Source organism: Rhipicephalus microplus, chromosome 6, assembly GCF_043290135.1.
Source record: "Rhipicephalus microplus isolate Deutch F79 chromosome 6, USDA_Rmic, whole genome shotgun sequence".
In the NCBI taxonomy this organism is placed as follows: domain Eukaryota; kingdom Metazoa; phylum Arthropoda; class Arachnida; order Ixodida; family Ixodidae; genus Rhipicephalus; species Rhipicephalus microplus.
In genome coordinates, this window is record NC_134705.1 from 16586868 (window position 1) to 16604979 (window position 18112).

Consider the following 18112-nt stretch of genomic DNA (forward strand, 5'->3'; position numbering starts at 1 on the left):
CCACAGCTAGAAACACGACAACTAGAAACTCCACAACTTGAAACACCACAACTAGATACTCCACAACCAGAAATTCCACAACTAGAAACTCCGCATCTAGAAACTCCGCAAGTAGAAACTCCGCAACTAGGAACTCCACAACTAGAGATTCCACAACTAGAAACTCAAAACTACAGACTCCACAACTTCAGACTCCACTAGAAAATCCACAACTAGAAACTCCACAACTAGAAACTCCACAACTAGAAACTCCGCAACTATAAACTCCACAACTAGAAACTTCACAACAAGGAACTCTGCAACTAGAAACTCCACAACTAGAAACTCTACAGCTAGAAAGTCCACAACTACACACTCCACAACTACAGACTCCACAACTACAGACTCCACAACTAGAAGCTCCACAACTAAAAACTCCACAACTTGAAACTCTGCAACTAGAAACTTCGCAACTAGAAACTTCGCAACTAGAAACTAACAGCTAGAAACTCCACAACTTGAGACTTCGCAACTAGAAACTCGGCAACTAGAAACTCAAGAACTTGAAAGTCCACAGCTAGAAACTCCGCAACTAGAAACTCCACAACTAGAGACTCCGCAACTAGAAACTCCACATCTTGAAACTCAGCAACTCGAAACTCTGCAACTAGAAACTCCGCAACTGGAAAATCCTTAACTAGAAACTTCACAACTAGAGACTCCGCAACTAGAAACTCAACAATAAGAAATTTCACAACTAGAAACTCCACTACTAGAAACTCTACAACTAGAGAGTGCACAAGTGGAGACTTCGCATTTACAAACTCCTCAGATAAAAACTACGCAACTAGAAACTCCACGACTAGAGAGTCAATAAGTAGAAACTCCACAGCTAGAATTTCAACAACTAGAAACCCCACAACTAGAAACTCCGCAACTAGGAACTCCGCAACTAGAAAATCTACAACTAGAAACTCGAAAACTAAAAACTCCAACTAGAAACTCTATAACTAGAAACTCCACAATAAGAAACTCCACAACTAGAAACTCCACAACTAGAGACTGCACAACTGGAGACTTCACATTTAGAAACTCCTCAGATAGAAACTACACAACTAGAAACTCAACGACTAGAGAGTCCATAAGTAGAAACTCCACAGCTAGAATTTCAACAACTAGAAACCGCACAACTAGAAACTCCGACACTAGGAACTCCGCAACTAGAAAATCTACAACTAGAAACTTGAAAACTAAAAACTCCAACTAGAAACTCCAACTAGAATCTCCAACTAGAAATTCCACAACTAGAAGCTTTACAACTAGACACTTCGCAACTAGAAATTCCACAGCTAGAGTCTCCACAACTAGAAAACTTCGCAACTTCAAACTCCACGACTAGACACTTCACAACTAAAACTCCACAACTGGAAACTCCTTGACTAGAAACTCCACAAATAGAAACTCCACAACTAGAAACTCCACAACTAGAGACTTTCCAACTAGAAACTCGGCAACTAGAAACTCAACAACTAGAAACTCCACAACTAGAAACTTCGCAACTAGAAACTCCACAACTAGAAACTCCACAACTAGAAACTCCGCAACTAGAAACTCCACAGCTAGAAAGTCCGCATTTAGAAACTCTGCAACTATAAACTCCGCAAATAGAAACTCCACAGCTAGAAACTCCACAACATGAAACACCACAATTAGATAATCCACAACTACTAATTCCACAACTAGAAACTCCACAACTAGAAACTCCGCAACTAGAAACTCCGCAACTAGAAACTCCACAATTAGAGATTCCACAACTAGAACCTCACAACTACAGGCTCCACAACTGCAGACTTCAAGACTAGAAACTCCACAACTAGACACTCCACAACCAGAAACTCCACAAGTAGAAACTCCACAACTAGACACTCCGCAACTAGGAACTCTACAACTTCAAAGTCCACAACGAGAAACATCACAACTTGAAACTCCACAACTAGATACTCGTCAACTATAAACTCCAAAACTAGAAACTTCACAAGTAGAAACTCCACAACTTGAAACTCCGCAACTAGAAACTCCGCAACTAGAAACTCCGCAACTAGAAAACTCCGCAACTACAAACTTCGCAACTAGAAACTCCGCAAATAGAAACTCCACAGCTAGAAACTCCACTACTAGAAACTCCACAACGAGAGACTCCACAACTAAAACTCCACAACTAAAAACTCCATGACTAGAAACTCCACAAATAAAAACTCCACAACTAGAAACTCCACATCTTGAGACTTCGCAACCAGAAACTCGGCAACTAGAAACTCAACAACTAGAAACTCCACAACTAGAAACTCCACAACTTGGAATGCCACAACTAGATACTCCACAACTACAAATTACACAGCTAGAAACTCCACAACTAGAAACTCTGCAACTAGAATTTCCACAACTAGAAACTCTACAGCTAAAAAGTCCGCAACTAGATACTCCACAACTACAAATTCCACAACTAGAAACTCCACAACTAGAAACTCCGCAACTAGGAACTCCACAGCTAGAGACTCCTTAACTAGAAACTCCACAACAAGAAACTCCACAACGACAGACTCCACAACTACAGACTCCACAACTAGAAACTCTACAAACAACCAGAAACTCCGCAACTAGAAACTCAACAACTAGAAACTCCGCAAATAAAAACTCTACAACTATAAACTCCACAACTTGAAAAACCACGACTAGATACTCCACAACTACAAATTTCACAACTAGAAACTCCACAACTATAAACTCTGCAACTAGAAACTCCGCAACTAGAAACTTCGCAACTAGAAACTTCACAGCTAGAAATCCACAACTTGAGACTTCGCAACTAGAAACTCGGCAACTAGAAACTCAAGAACTGGAAAGTCCACAGCTAGAAACTCCACAACTAAAAACTCCACAACTAAAAACTCCACAACTAGAAACTCCACAACTAGAAACTCTACAGCTAGAAAGTCCGCAACTAGATACTCCGCAACTAAAAACTCCACAACTAGAAACTCCACAACTTGAAACACCACAACTAGATACCCCATAACTACAAATTCAACAACTAGAAACTCCACAACTAGAAACTCTGCAACTATAAACTCCGCAGCCAGAAACTTCGCAACTAGAAACTTCGCAGCTAGAAACTCCACAACTTTAGGCTTCGCAACTAGAAACTCGGCAACTAAAAACTCAAGAACTGGAAACTCCACAGCTAGAAACTCGACAACTAGAAACTCCACAATTTGAAACACCACAACTGGATACTCCACAACCAGAAATTCCACAACTAGAAACTCCGCATCTAGAAACTCCGCAACTAGGAACTCCACAACTAGAGATTCCACAACTAGAAACTCACAACTACAGACTCCACAACTTCAGACTCCACTAGAAAATCCACAACTAGAAACTCCACAACTATAAACTCTGCAACTAGAAACTCCGCAACTAGAAACTTCGCAACTAGAAACTTCACAGCTAGAAACTCCACAACTTGAGAATTCGCAACTAGAAACTCGGCAACTAGAAGCTCAAGAACTGGAAACTCCACAGCTAGAAACTCCACAACTAGAAACTTCACAACTTGAGACTTCACAACTAGATATTCGGCAACTAGAAACTCAAGAACTGGAAACTCCAAAGCTAGAAACTCCGCTACTAGAAACTCCGCAACTAGAAACTCCGCAACTATAAACTCCACAACTAGAAACTTCACAACAAGGAACTCTGCAACTAGAAACTCCACAACTAGAAACTCTACAGCTAGAAAGTCCACAACTACAGACGCCACAACTAGAAACTCCACAACTAGAAACTCCGCAACTAGAAACTCCACAACTAGAAACTCCGCAGCTAAAAATTCTTAGCAAGAAACTCCACAACTTGAAACACCACAACTAGATACCCCATAACTACAAATTCAACAACTAGAAACTCTGCAACTAGAAACTCCGCAACCAGAAACTTCGCAACTAGAAACTTCGCAGCTAGAAACTCCACAACTTGAGACTTCGCAACTAGAAACTCGGCAACTAGAAACTCAAGAACTGGAAACTCCACAGCTAGAAACTCGACAACTAGAAACTCCACAACTTGAAACACCACAACTAGATACTCCACAACCAGAAATTCCACAACTAGAATCTCCGCATCTAGAAACTCCGCAAGTAGAAACTCCGCAACTAGGAACTCCACAACTAGAGATTCCACAACTAGAAACTCACAACTACAGACTCCACAACTTCAGACTCCACTAGAAAATCCACAACTAGAAACTCCACAACTAGAAACTCCACAACTAGAAACTCCGCAACTATAAACTCCACAACTAGAAACTTCACAACAAGGAACTATGCAACTAGAAACTCCACAACTAGAAACTCTACAGCTAGAAAGTCCACAACTACAGACTCCACAACTAGAAACTCCAAAACTAGAAACTCCACAACCAGAAACTCCGCAACTATAAACTTCACAACTAGAAACTCCGCAACTAAAAATTCTTAGCAAGAAACTCCACAACTTGAAACACCACAACTAGATACTCCACAACTACAAATTCCACAACTAGAAACTCGACAACTAGAAACTCTGCAACTAGAAACTTCGCAACTAGAAACTTCGCAACTAGAAACTTAACAGCTAGAAATTCCACAACTTGAGACTTCGCAACTAGAAACTCGGCAACTAGAAACTCAAGAACTTGAAAGTCCACAGCTAGAAACTCCGCAACTAGAAACTCCACAACTAGAGACTCCGCAACTAGAAACTCCGCAACTTGAAACTCTGCAACTCAGAACTCTGCAACTAGAAACTCCGAAACTGGAAAATCCACAACTAGAAACTTCACAACTAGAGACTCCGCAACTAGAAAGTCCACAATAAGAAATTCCACAACTAGAAATTCCACTACTAGAAACTCTACAACTAGAGACTGCACAAGTGGAGACTTCGCATTTAGAAACTCCTCAGCTAAAAACTGCGCAACTAGAAACTCCACGACTAGAGAGTCCATAAGTAGAAACTCCACAGCTAGAATTTCAACAATTAGAAACCCCACAACTAGAAACTCCGCAACTAGGAACTCCGCAACTAGAAAATCTACAACTAGAAACTCGAAAACTAAAAACTCCAACTACAAACTCTATAACTAGAAACTCCACAATAAGAAACTCCACAAGTAGAAACTCCACAACTAGACACTGCACAACTGGAGACTTCACATTTAGAAACTCCTCAGATAGAAACTACACAACTAGAAACTCAAGGACTAGAGAATTCATAAGTAGAAACTCCACAGCTAGAATTTCAACAACTAGAAACCACACAACTAGAAACTCCGCAACTAGGAACTCCGCAACTAGAAAATCTACAACTAGAAACTCGAAAACTAAAAACTCCAACTAGAAACTCCATAACTAGAAACTCCACAACTAGAAACTCCACAACTAGAGACTGCACAACTGGAGACTTCACATTTCGAAACTCCTCAGATAGAAAGAACACAACTATAAACTCCACGACTAGAGAGTCCATAAAGAGAAACTCCACAGCTAGAATTTCAACAACTAGAAACCGCACAACTAGAAACTCCGCAACTAGAAACTCCGCAACTAGAAAACTCCGCAACTAGAAACTCCGCAACTAGAAACTCCGCAACTAGAAACTCCACAGCTAGAAACTCTACAACTAGAAACTCCACAACTAGAGACTCCACAACTAGAGACTCCTTGACGAGAAACTCCACAAATAAAAACTCCACAACTAGAAACTCCACAACTTTAGACTTTGCAACTACAAACTCCGCTACTAGAAACTCCGCAACTAGAAAATCCACAACTAGCAACTCCACAACTTGGAACACCACAACTAGATACTCCACAACTAGAAGCTCCACAACTAGAAACTCCACAACTAGAAACTCCGCAACTAGAAACTCCACAACTAGAAACTCCACAACTAGAAACTCCACAACTAGAGAGTCTACAACTAAAAACGCCTTAACTAGAAGCTCCACAACTAGAAACTCCACAATTAGAAACTCCGCAACTAGAAACCCGACAACTATAAACTCCACAACTAGAAACTCCACTCCTATAAATTCCACAACTTGAAAATTCACTACTGGAAGCTCCACAAGTAGAAACTCCGCAACTAGAAACTCCACAGGTAGAAAGTCCGCAACTAGAAACTCTGCAACTAGAAAATCTGCAACTAGAAACTCCACAGCTAGAAACTCCACCACTAGAAACTCCACAACTAGAAACTCTACAACTACAGACTCCGCCACTAGAAAACTCCGCAACTAGAAACTCCACAACTAGGAACTCCACAACTAGACACTCCGCAACTAGGAACTCTACAACTTCAAAATCCACAACGAGAAACTTCACAACTTGAATTTCCACAAGTAGATACTCCACAACTATAAGCTCCACAACTAGAAACTCTGCAAATAGAAACTCCGCAACTAGAAACTTCGCAACTAGAAACTTCACAGCTAGAAACTCCACAACTTGAGACTTCGCAACTAGGAACTCGGCAACTAGAAACTCAAGAACTGGAAAGTCCACAGCTAGAAACTCCACAACTAAAAACTCCACAACTAAAAACTCCACAACTAGAAACTCCACAACTAGAAACTCTACAGCTAGAAAGTCCGCAACTAGATACTCCGCAACTAAAACTCCACAACTAGAAACTCCACAACTTGAAACACCACAACTAGATACCCATAACTACAAATTCAACAACTAGAAACTCCACAACTAGAAACTCTGCAACTATAAACTCCGCAACCAGAAACTTCGCAACTAGAAACTTCGCAGCTAGAAACTCCACAACTTGAGACTTCGCAACTAGAAACTCGGCAACTAAAAACTCAAGAACTGGAAACTCCACAGCTAGAAACACGACAACTAGAAACTCCACAACTTGAAACACCACAACTAGATACTCCACAACCAGAAATTCCACAACTAGAAACTCCGCATCTAGAAACTCCGCAAGTAGAAACTCCGCAACTAGGAACTCCACAACTAGAGATTCCACAACTAGAAACTCAAAACTACAGACTCCACAACTTCAGACTCCACTAGAAAATCCACAACTAGAAACTCCACAACTAGAAACTCCACAACTAGAAACTCCGCAACTATAAACTCCACAACTAGAAACTTCACAACAAGGAACTCTGCAACTAGAAACTCCACAACTAGAAACTCTACAGCTAGAAAGTCCACAACTACACACTCCACAACTACAGACTCCACAACTACAGACTCCACAACTAGAAGCTCCACAACTAAAAACTCCACAACTTGAAACTCTGCAACTAGAAACTTCGCAACTAGAAACTTCGCAACTAGAAACTAACAGCTAGAAACTCCACAACTTGAGACTTCGCAACTAGAAACTCGGCAACTAGAAACTCAAGAACTTGAAAGTCCACAGCTAGAAACTCCGCAACTAGAAACTCCACAACTAGAGACTCCGCAACTAGAAACTCCACATCTTGAAACTCAGCAACTCGAAACTCTGCAACTAGAAACTCCGCAACTGGAAAATCCTTAACTAGAAACTTCACAACTAGAGACTCCGCAACTAGAAACTCAACAATAAGAAATTTCACAACTAGAAACTCCACTACTAGAAACTCTACAACTAGAGAGTGCACAAGTGGAGACTTCGCATTTACAAACTCCTCAGATAAAAACTACGCAACTAGAAACTCCACGACTAGAGAGTCAATAAGTAGAAACTCCACAGCTAGAATTTCAACAACTAGAAACCCCACAACTAGAAACTCCGCAACTAGGAACTCCGCAACTAGAAAATCTACAACTAGAAACTCGAAAACTAAAAACTCCAACTAGAAACTCTATAACTAGAAACTCCACAATAAGAAACTCCACAACTAGAAACTCCACAACTAGAGACTGCACAACTGGAGACTTCACATTTAGAAACTCCTCAGATAGAAACTACACAACTAGAAACTCAACGACTAGAGAGTCCATAAGTAGAAACTCCACAGCTAGAATTTCAACAACTAGAAACCGCACAACTAGAAACTCCGACACTAGGAACTCCGCAACTAGAAAATCTACAACTAGAAACTTGAAAACTAAAAACTCCAACTAGAAACTCCAACTAGAATCTCCAACTAGAAATTCCACAACTAGAAGCTTTACAACTAGACACTTCGCAACTAGAAATTCCACAGCTAGAGTCTCCACAACTAGAAAACTTCGCAACTTCAAACTCCACGACTAGACACTTCACAACTAAAACTCCACAACTGGAAACTCCTTGACTAGAAACTCCACAAATAGAAACTCCACAACTAGAAACTCCACAACTAGAGACTTTCCAACTAGAAACTCGGCAACTAGAAACTCAACAACTAGAAACTCCACAACTAGAAACTTCGCAACTAGAAACTCCACAACTAGAAACTCCACAACTAGAAACTCCGCAACTAGAAACTCCACAGCTAGAAAGTCCGCATTTAGAAACTCTGCAACTATAAACTCCGCAAATAGAAACTCCACAGCTAGAAACTCCACAACATGAAACACCACAATTAGATAATCCACAACTACTAATTCCACAACTAGAAACTCCACAACTAGAAACTCCGCAACTAGAAACTCCGCAACTAGAAACTCCACAATTAGAGATTCCACAACTAGAACCTCACAACTACAGGCTCCACAACTGCAGACTTCAAGACTAGAAACTCCACAACTAGACACTCCACAACCAGAAACTCCACAAGTAGAAACTCCACAACTAGACACTCCGCAACTAGGAACTCTACAACTTCAAAGTCCACAACGAGAAACATCACAACTTGAAACTCCACAACTAGATACTCGTCAACTATAAACTCCAAAACTAGAAACTTCACAAGTAGAAACTCCACAACTTGAAACTCCGCAACTAGAAACTCCGCAACTAGAAACTCCGCAACTAGAAAACTCCGCAACTACAAACTTCGCAACTAGAAACTCCGCAAATAGAAACTCCACAGCTAGAAACTCCACTACTAGAAACTCCACAACGAGAGACTCCACAACTAAAACTCCACAACTAAAAACTCCATGACTAGAAACTCCACAAATAAAAACTCCACAACTAGAAACTCCACATCTTGAGACTTCGCAACCAGAAACTCGGCAACTAGAAACTCAACAACTAGAAACTCCACAACTAGAAACTCCACAACTTGGAATGCCACAACTAGATACTCCACAACTACAAATTACACAGCTAGAAACTCCACAACTAGAAACTCTGCAACTAGAATTTCCACAACTAGAAACTCTACAGCTAAAAAGTCCGCAACTAGATACTCCACAACTACAAATTCCACAACTAGAAACTCCACAACTAGAAACTCCGCAACTAGGAACTCCACAGCTAGAGACTCCTTAACTAGAAACTCCACAACAAGAAACTCCACAACGACAGACTCCACAACTACAGACTCCACTAGAAACTCTACAAACAACCAGAAACTCCGCAACTAGAAACTCAACAACTAGAAACTCCGCAAATAAAAACTCTACAACTATAAACTCCACAACTTGAAAAACCACGACTAGATACTCCACAACTACAAATTTCACAACTAGAAACTCCACAACTATAAACTCTGCAACTAGAAACTCCGCAACTAGAAACTTCGCAACTAGAAACTTCACAGCTAGAAATCCACAACTTGAGACTTCGCAACTAGAAACTCGGCAACTAGAAACTCAAGAACTGGAAAGTCCACAGCTAGAAACTCCACAACTAAAAACTCCACAACTAAAAACTCCACAACTAGAAACTCCACAACTAGAAACTCTACAGCTAGAAAGTCCGCAACTAGATACTCCGCAACTAAAAACTCCACAACTAGAAACTCCACAACTTGAAACACCACAACTAGATACCCCATAACTACAAATTCAACAACTAGAAACTCCACAACTAGAAACTCTGCAACTATAAACTCCGCAGCCAGAAACTTCGCAACTAGAAACTTCGCAGCTAGAAACTCCACAACTTTAGGCTTCGCAACTAGAAACTCGGCAACTAAAAACTCAAGAACTGGAAACTCCACAGCTAGAAACTCGACAACTAGAAACTCCACAATTTGAAACACCACAACTGGATACTCCACAACCAGAAATTCCACAACTAGAAACTCCGCATCTAGAAACTCCGCAACTAGGAACTCCACAACTAGAGATTCCACAACTAGAAACTCACAACTACAGACTCCACAACTTCAGACTCCACTAGAAAATCCACAACTAGAAACTCCACAACTATAAACTCTGCAACTAGAAACTCCGCAACTAGAAACTTCGCAACTAGAAACTTCACAGCTAGAAACTCCACAACTTGAGAATTCGCAACTAGAAACTCGGCAACTAGAAGCTCAAGAACTGGAAACTCCACAGCTAGAAACTCCACAACTAGAAACTTCACAACTTGAGACTTCACAACTAGATATTCGGCAACTAGAAACTCAAGAACTGGAAACTCCAAAGCTAGAAACTCCGCTACTAGAAACTCCGCAACTAGAAACTCCGCAACTATAAACTCCACAACTAGAAACTTCACAACAAGGAACTCTGCAACTAGAAACTCCACAACTAGAAACTCTACAGCTAGAAAGTCCACAACTACAGACGCCACAACTAGAAACTCCACAACTAGAAACTCCGCAACTAGAAACTCCACAACTAGAAACTCCGCAGCTAAAAATTCTTAGCAAGAAACTCCACAACTTGAAACACCACAACTAGATACCCCATAACTACAAATTCAACAACTAGAAACTCTGCAACTAGAAACTCCGCAACCAGAAACTTCGCAACTAGAAACTTCGCAGCTAGAAACTCCACAACTTGAGACTTCGCAACTAGAAACTCGGCAACTAGAAACTCAAGAACTGGAAACTCCACAGCTAGAAACTCGACAACTAGAAACTCCACAACTTGAAACACCACAACTAGATACTCCACAACCAGAAATTCCACAACTAGAATCTCCGCATCTAGAAACTCCGCAAGTAGAAACTCCGCAACTAGGAACTCCACAACTAGAGATTCCACAACTAGAAACTCACAACTACAGACTCCACAACTTCAGACTCCACTAGAAAATCCACAACTAGAAACTCCACAACTAGAAACTCCACAACTAGAAACTCCGCAACTATAAACTCCACAACTAGAAACTTCACAACAAGGAACTATGCAACTAGAAACTCCACAACTAGAAACTCTACAGCTAGAAAGTCCACAACTACAGACTCCACAACTAGAAACTCCAAAACTAGAAACTCCACAACCAGAAACTCCGCAACTATAAACTTCACAACTAGAAACTCCGCAACTAAAAATTCTTAGCAAGAAACTCCACAACTTGAAACACCACAACTAGATACTCCACAACTACAAATTCCACAACTAGAAACTCGACAACTAGAAACTCTGCAACTAGAAACTTCGCAACTAGAAACTTCGCAACTAGAAACTTAACAGCTAGAAATTCCACAACTTGAGACTTCGCAACTAGAAACTCGGCAACTAGAAACTCAAGAACTTGAAAGTCCACAGCTAGAAACTCCGCAACTAGAAACTCCACAACTAGAGACTCCGCAACTAGAAACTCCGCAACTTGAAACTCTGCAACTCAGAACTCTGCAACTAGAAACTCCGAAACTGGAAAATCCACAACTAGAAACTTCACAACTAGAGACTCCGCAACTAGAAAGTCCACAATAAGAAATTCCACAACTAGAAATTCCACTACTAGAAACTCTACAACTAGAGACTGCACAAGTGGAGACTTCGCATTTAGAAACTCCTCAGCTAAAAACTGCGCAACTAGAAACTCCACGACTAGAGAGTCCATAAGTAGAAACTCCACAGCTAGAATTTCAACAATTAGAAACCCCACAACTAGAAACTCCGCAACTAGGAACTCCGCAACTAGAAAATCTACAACTAGAAACTCGAAAACTAAAAACTCCAACTACAAACTCTATAACTAGAAACTCCACAATAAGAAACTCCACAAGTAGAAACTCCACAACTAGACACTGCACAACTGGAGACTTCACATTTAGAAACTCCTCAGATAGAAACTACACAACTAGAAACTCAAGGACTAGAGAATTCATAAGTAGAAACTCCACAGCTAGAATTTCAACAACTAGAAACCACACAACTAGAAACTCCGCAACTAGGAACTCCGCAACTAGAAAATCTACAACTAGAAACTCGAAAACTAAAAACTCCAACTAGAAACTCCATAACTAGAAACTCCACAACTAGAAACTCCACAACTAGAGACTGCACAACTGGAGACTTCACATTTCGAAACTCCTCAGATAGAAAGAACACAACTATAAACTCCACGACTAGAGAGTCCATAAAGAGAAACTCCACAGCTAGAATTTCAACAACTAGAAACCGCACAACTAGAAACTCCGCAACTAGAAACTCCGCAACTAGAAAACTCCGCAACTAGAAACTCCGCAACTAGAAACTCCGCAACTAGAAACTCCACAGCTAGAAACTCTACAACTAGAAACTCCACAACTAGAGACTCCACAACTAGAGACTCCTTGACGAGAAACTCCACAAATAAAAACTCCACAACTAGAAACTCCACAACTTTAGACTTTGCAACTACAAACTCCGCTACTAGAAACTCCGCAACTAGAAAATCCACAACTAGCAACTCCACAACTTGGAACACCACAACTAGATACTCCACAACTAGAAGCTCCACAACTAGAAACTCCACAACTAGAAACTCCGCAACTAGAAACTCCACAACTAGAAACTCCACAACTAGAAACTCCACAACTAGAGAGTCTACAACTAAAAACGCCTTAACTAGAAGCTCCACAACTAGAAACTCCACAATTAGAAACTCCGCAACTAGAAACCCGACAACTATAAACTCCACAACTAGAAACTCCACTCCTATAAATTCCACAACTTGAAAATTCACTACTGGAAGCTCCACAAGTAGAAACTCCGCAACTAGAAACTCCACAGGTAGAAAGTCCGCAACTAGAAACTCTGCAACTAGAAAATCTGCAACTAGAAACTCCACAGCTAGAAACTCCACCACTAGAAACTCCACAACTAGAAACTCTACAACTACAGACTCCGCCACTAGAAAACTCCGCAACTAGAAACTCCACAACTAGGAACTCCACAACTAGACACTCCGCAACTAGGAACTCTACAACTTCAAAATCCACAACGAGAAACTTCACAACTTGAATTTCCACAAGTAGATACTCCACAACTATAAGCTCCACAACTAGAAACTCTGCAAATAGAAACTCCGCAACTAGAAACTTCGCAACTAGAAACTTCACAGCTAGAAACTCCACAACTTGAGACTTCGCAACTAGGAACTCGGCAACTAGAAACTCAAGAACTGGAAAGTCCACAGCTAGAAACTCCACAACTAAAAACTCCACAACTAAAAACTCCACAACTAGAAACTCCACAACTAGAAACTCTACAGCTAGAAAGTCCGCAACTAGATACTCCGCAACTAAAACTCCACAACTAGAAACTCCACAACTTGAAACACCACAACTAGATACCCATAACTACAAATTCAACAACTAGAAACTCCACAACTAGAAACTCTGCAACTATAAACTCCGCAACCAGAAACTTCGCAACTAGAAACTTCGCAGCTAGAAACTCCACAACTTGAGACTTCGCAACTAGAAACTCGGCAACTAAAAACTCAAGAACTGGAAACTCCACAGCTAGAAACACGACAACTAGAAACTCCACAACTTGAAACACCACAACTAGATACTCCACAACCAGAAATTCCACAACTAGAAACTCCGCATCTAGAAACTCCGCAAGTAGAAACTCCGCAACTAGGAACTCCACAACTAGAGATTCCACAACTAGAAACTCAAAACTACAGACTCCACAACTTCAGACTCCACTAGAAAATCCACAACTAGAAACTCCACAACTAGAAACTCCACAACTAGAAACTCCGCAACTATAAACTCCACAACTAGAAACTTCACAACAAGGAACTCTGCAACTAGAAACTCCACAACTAGAAACTCTACAGCTAGAAAGTCCACAACTACACACTCCACAACTACAGACTCCACAACTACAGACTCCACAACTAGAAGCTCCACAACTAAAAACTCCACAACTTGAAACTCTGCAACTAGAAACTTCGCAACTAGAAACTAACAGCTAGAAACTCCACAACTTGAGACTTCGCAACTAGAAACTCGGCAACTAGAAACTCAAGAACTTGAAAGTCCACAGCTAGAAACTCCGCAACTAGAAACTCCACAACTAGAGACTCCGCAACTAGAAACTCCACATCTTGAAACTCAGCAACTCGAAACTCTGCAACTAGAAACTCCGCAACTGGAAAATCCTTAACTAGAAACTTCACAACTAGAGACTCCGCAACTAGAAACTCAACAATAAGAAATTTCACAACTAGAAACTCCACTACTAGAAACTCTACAACTAGAGAGTGCACAAGTGGAGACTTCGCATTTACAAACTCCTCAGATAAAAACTACGCAACTAGAAACTCCACGACTAGAGAGTCAATAAGTAGAAACTCCACAGCTAGAATTTCAACAACTAGAAACCCCACAACTAGAAACTCCGCAACTAGGAACTCCGCAACTAGAAAATCTACAACTAGAAACTCGAAAACTAAAAACTCCAACTAGAAACTCTATAACTAGAAACTCCACAATAAGAAACTCCACAACTAGAAACTCCACAACTAGAGACTGCACAACTGGAGACTTCACATTTAGAAACTCCTCAGATAGAAACTACACAACTAGAAACTCAACGACTAGAGAGTCCATAAGTAGAAACTCCACAGCTAGAATTTCAACAACTAGAAACCGCACAACTAGAAACTCCGACACTAGGAACTCCGCAACTAGAAAATCTACAACTAGAAACTTGAAAACTAAAAACTCCAACTAGAAACTCCAACTAGAATCTCCAACTAGAAATTCCACAACTAGAAGCTTTACAACTAGACACTTCGCAACTAGAAATTCCACAGCTAGAGTCTCCACAACTAGAAAACTTCGCAACTTCAAACTCCACGACTAGACACTTCACAACTAAAACTCCACAACTGGAAACTCCTTGACTAGAAACTCCACAAATAGAAACTCCACAACTAGAAACTCCACAACTAGAGACTTTCCAACTAGAAACTCGGCAACTAGAAACTCAACAACTAGAAACTCCACAACTAGAAACTTCGCAACTAGAAACTCCACAACTAGAAACTCCACAACTAGAAACTCCGCAACTAGAAACTCCACAGCTAGAAAGTCCGCATTTAGAAACTCTGCAACTATAAACTCCGCAAATAGAAACTCCACAGCTAGAAACTCCACAACATGAAACACCACAATTAGATAATCCACAACTACTAATTCCACAACTAGAAACTCCACAACTAGAAACTCCGCAACTAGAAACTCCGCAACTAGAAACTCCACAATTAGAGATTCCACAACTAGAACCTCACAACTACAGGCTCCACAACTGCAGACTTCAAGACTAGAAACTCCACAACTAGACACTCCACAACCAGAAACTCCACAAGTAGAAACTCCACAACTAGACACTCCGCAACTAGGAACTCTACAACTTCAAAGTCCACAACGAGAAACATCACAACTTGAAACTCCACAACTAGATACTCGTCAACTATAAACTCCAAAACTAGAAACTTCACAAGTAGAAACTCCACAACTTGAAACTCCGCAACTAGAAACTCCGCAACTAGAAACTCCGCAACTAGAAAACTCCGCAACTACAAACTTCGCAACTAGAAACTCCGCAAATAGAAACTCCACAGCTAGAAACTCCACTACTAGAAACTCCACAACGAGAGACTCCACAACTAAAACTCCACAACTAAAAACTCCATGACTAGAAACTCCACAAATAAAAACTCCACAACTAGAAACTCCACATCTTGAGACTTCGCAACCAGAAACTCGGCAACTAGAAACTCAACAACTAGAAACTCCACAACTAGAAACTCCACAACTTGGAATGCCACAACTAGATACTCCACAACTACAAATTACACAGCTAGAAACTCCACAACTAGAAACTCTGCAACTAGAATTTCCACAACTAGAAACTCTACAGCTAAAAAGTCCGCAACTAGATACTCCACAACTACAAATTCCACAACTAGAAACTCCACAACTAGAAACTCCGCAACTAGGAACTCCACAGCTAGAGACTCCTTAACTAGAAACTCCACAACAAGAAACTCCACAACGACAGACTCCACAACTACAGACTCCACAACTAGAAACTCTACAAACAACCAGAAACTCCGCAACTAGAAACTCAACAACTAGAAACTCCGCAAATAAAAACTCTACAACTATAAACTCCACAACTTGAAAAACCACGACTAGATACTCCACAACTACAAATTTCACAACTAGAAACTCCACAACTATAAACTCTGCAACTAGAAACTCCGCAACTAGAAACTTCGCAACTAGAAACTTCACAGCTAGAAATCCACAACTTGAGACTTCGCAACTAGAAACTCGGCAACTAGAAACTCAAGAACTGGAAAGTCCACAGCTAGAAACTCCACAACTAAAAACTCCACAACTAAAAACTCCACAACTAGAAACTCCACAACTAGAAACTCTACAGCTAGAAAGTCCGCAACTAGATACTCCGCAACTAAAAACTCCACAACTAGAAACTCCACAACTTGAAACACCACAACTAGATACCCCATAACTACAAATTCAACAACTAGAAACTCCACAACTAGAAACTCTGCAACTATAAACTCCGCAGCCAGAAACTTCGCAACTAGAAACTTCGCAGCTAGAAACTCCACAACTTTAGGCTTCGCAACTAGAAACTCGGCAACTAAAAACTCAAGAACTGGAAACTCCACAGCTAGAAACTCGACAACTAGAAACTCCACAATTTGAAACACCACAACTGGATACTCCACAACCAGAAATTCCACAACTAGAAACTCCGCATCTAGAAACTCCGCAACTAGGAACTCCACAACTAGAGATTCCACAACTAGAAACTCACAACTACAGACTCCACAACTTCAGACTCCACTAGAAAATCCACAACTAGAAACTCCACAACTATAAACTCTGCAACTAGAAACTCCGCAACTAGAAACTTCGCAACTAGAAACTTCACAGCTAGAAACTCCACAACTTGAGAATTCGCAACTAGAAACTCGGCAACTAGAAGCTCAAGAACTGGAAACTCCACAGCTAGAAACTCCACAACTAGAAACTTCACAACTTGAGACTTCACAACTAGATATTCGGCAACTAGAAACTCAAGAACTGGAAACTCCAAAGCTAGAAACTCCGCTACTAGAAACTCCGCAACTAGAAACTCCGCAACTATAAACTCCACAACTAGAAACTTCACAACAAGGAACTCTGCAACTAGAAACTCCACAACTAGAAACTCTACAGCTAGAAAGTCCACAACTACAGACGCCACAACTAGAAACTCCACAACTAGAAACTCCGCAACTAGAAACTCCACAACTAGAAACTCCGCAGCTAAAAATTCTTAGCAAGAAACTCCACAACTTGAAACACCACAACTAGATACCCCATAACTACAAATTCAACAACTAGAAACTCTGCAACTAGAAACTCCGCAACCAGAAACTTCGCAACTAGAAACTTCGCAGCTAGAAACTCCACAACTTGAGACTTCGCAACTAGAAACTCGGCAACTAGAAACTCAAGAACTGGAAACTCCACAGCTAGAAACTCGACAACTAGAAACTCCACAACTTGAAACACCACAACTAGATACTCCACAACCAGAAATTCCACAACTAGAAACTCCGCATCTAGAAACTCCGCAAGTAGAAACTCCGCAACTAGAAACTTCGCAACTAGAAACTTCACAGCTAGAAACTCCACAACTTGAGACTTCGCAACTAGGAACTCGGCAACTAGAAGCTCAAGAACTGGAAACTCCACAGCTAGAAACTCCACAACTAGAAACTT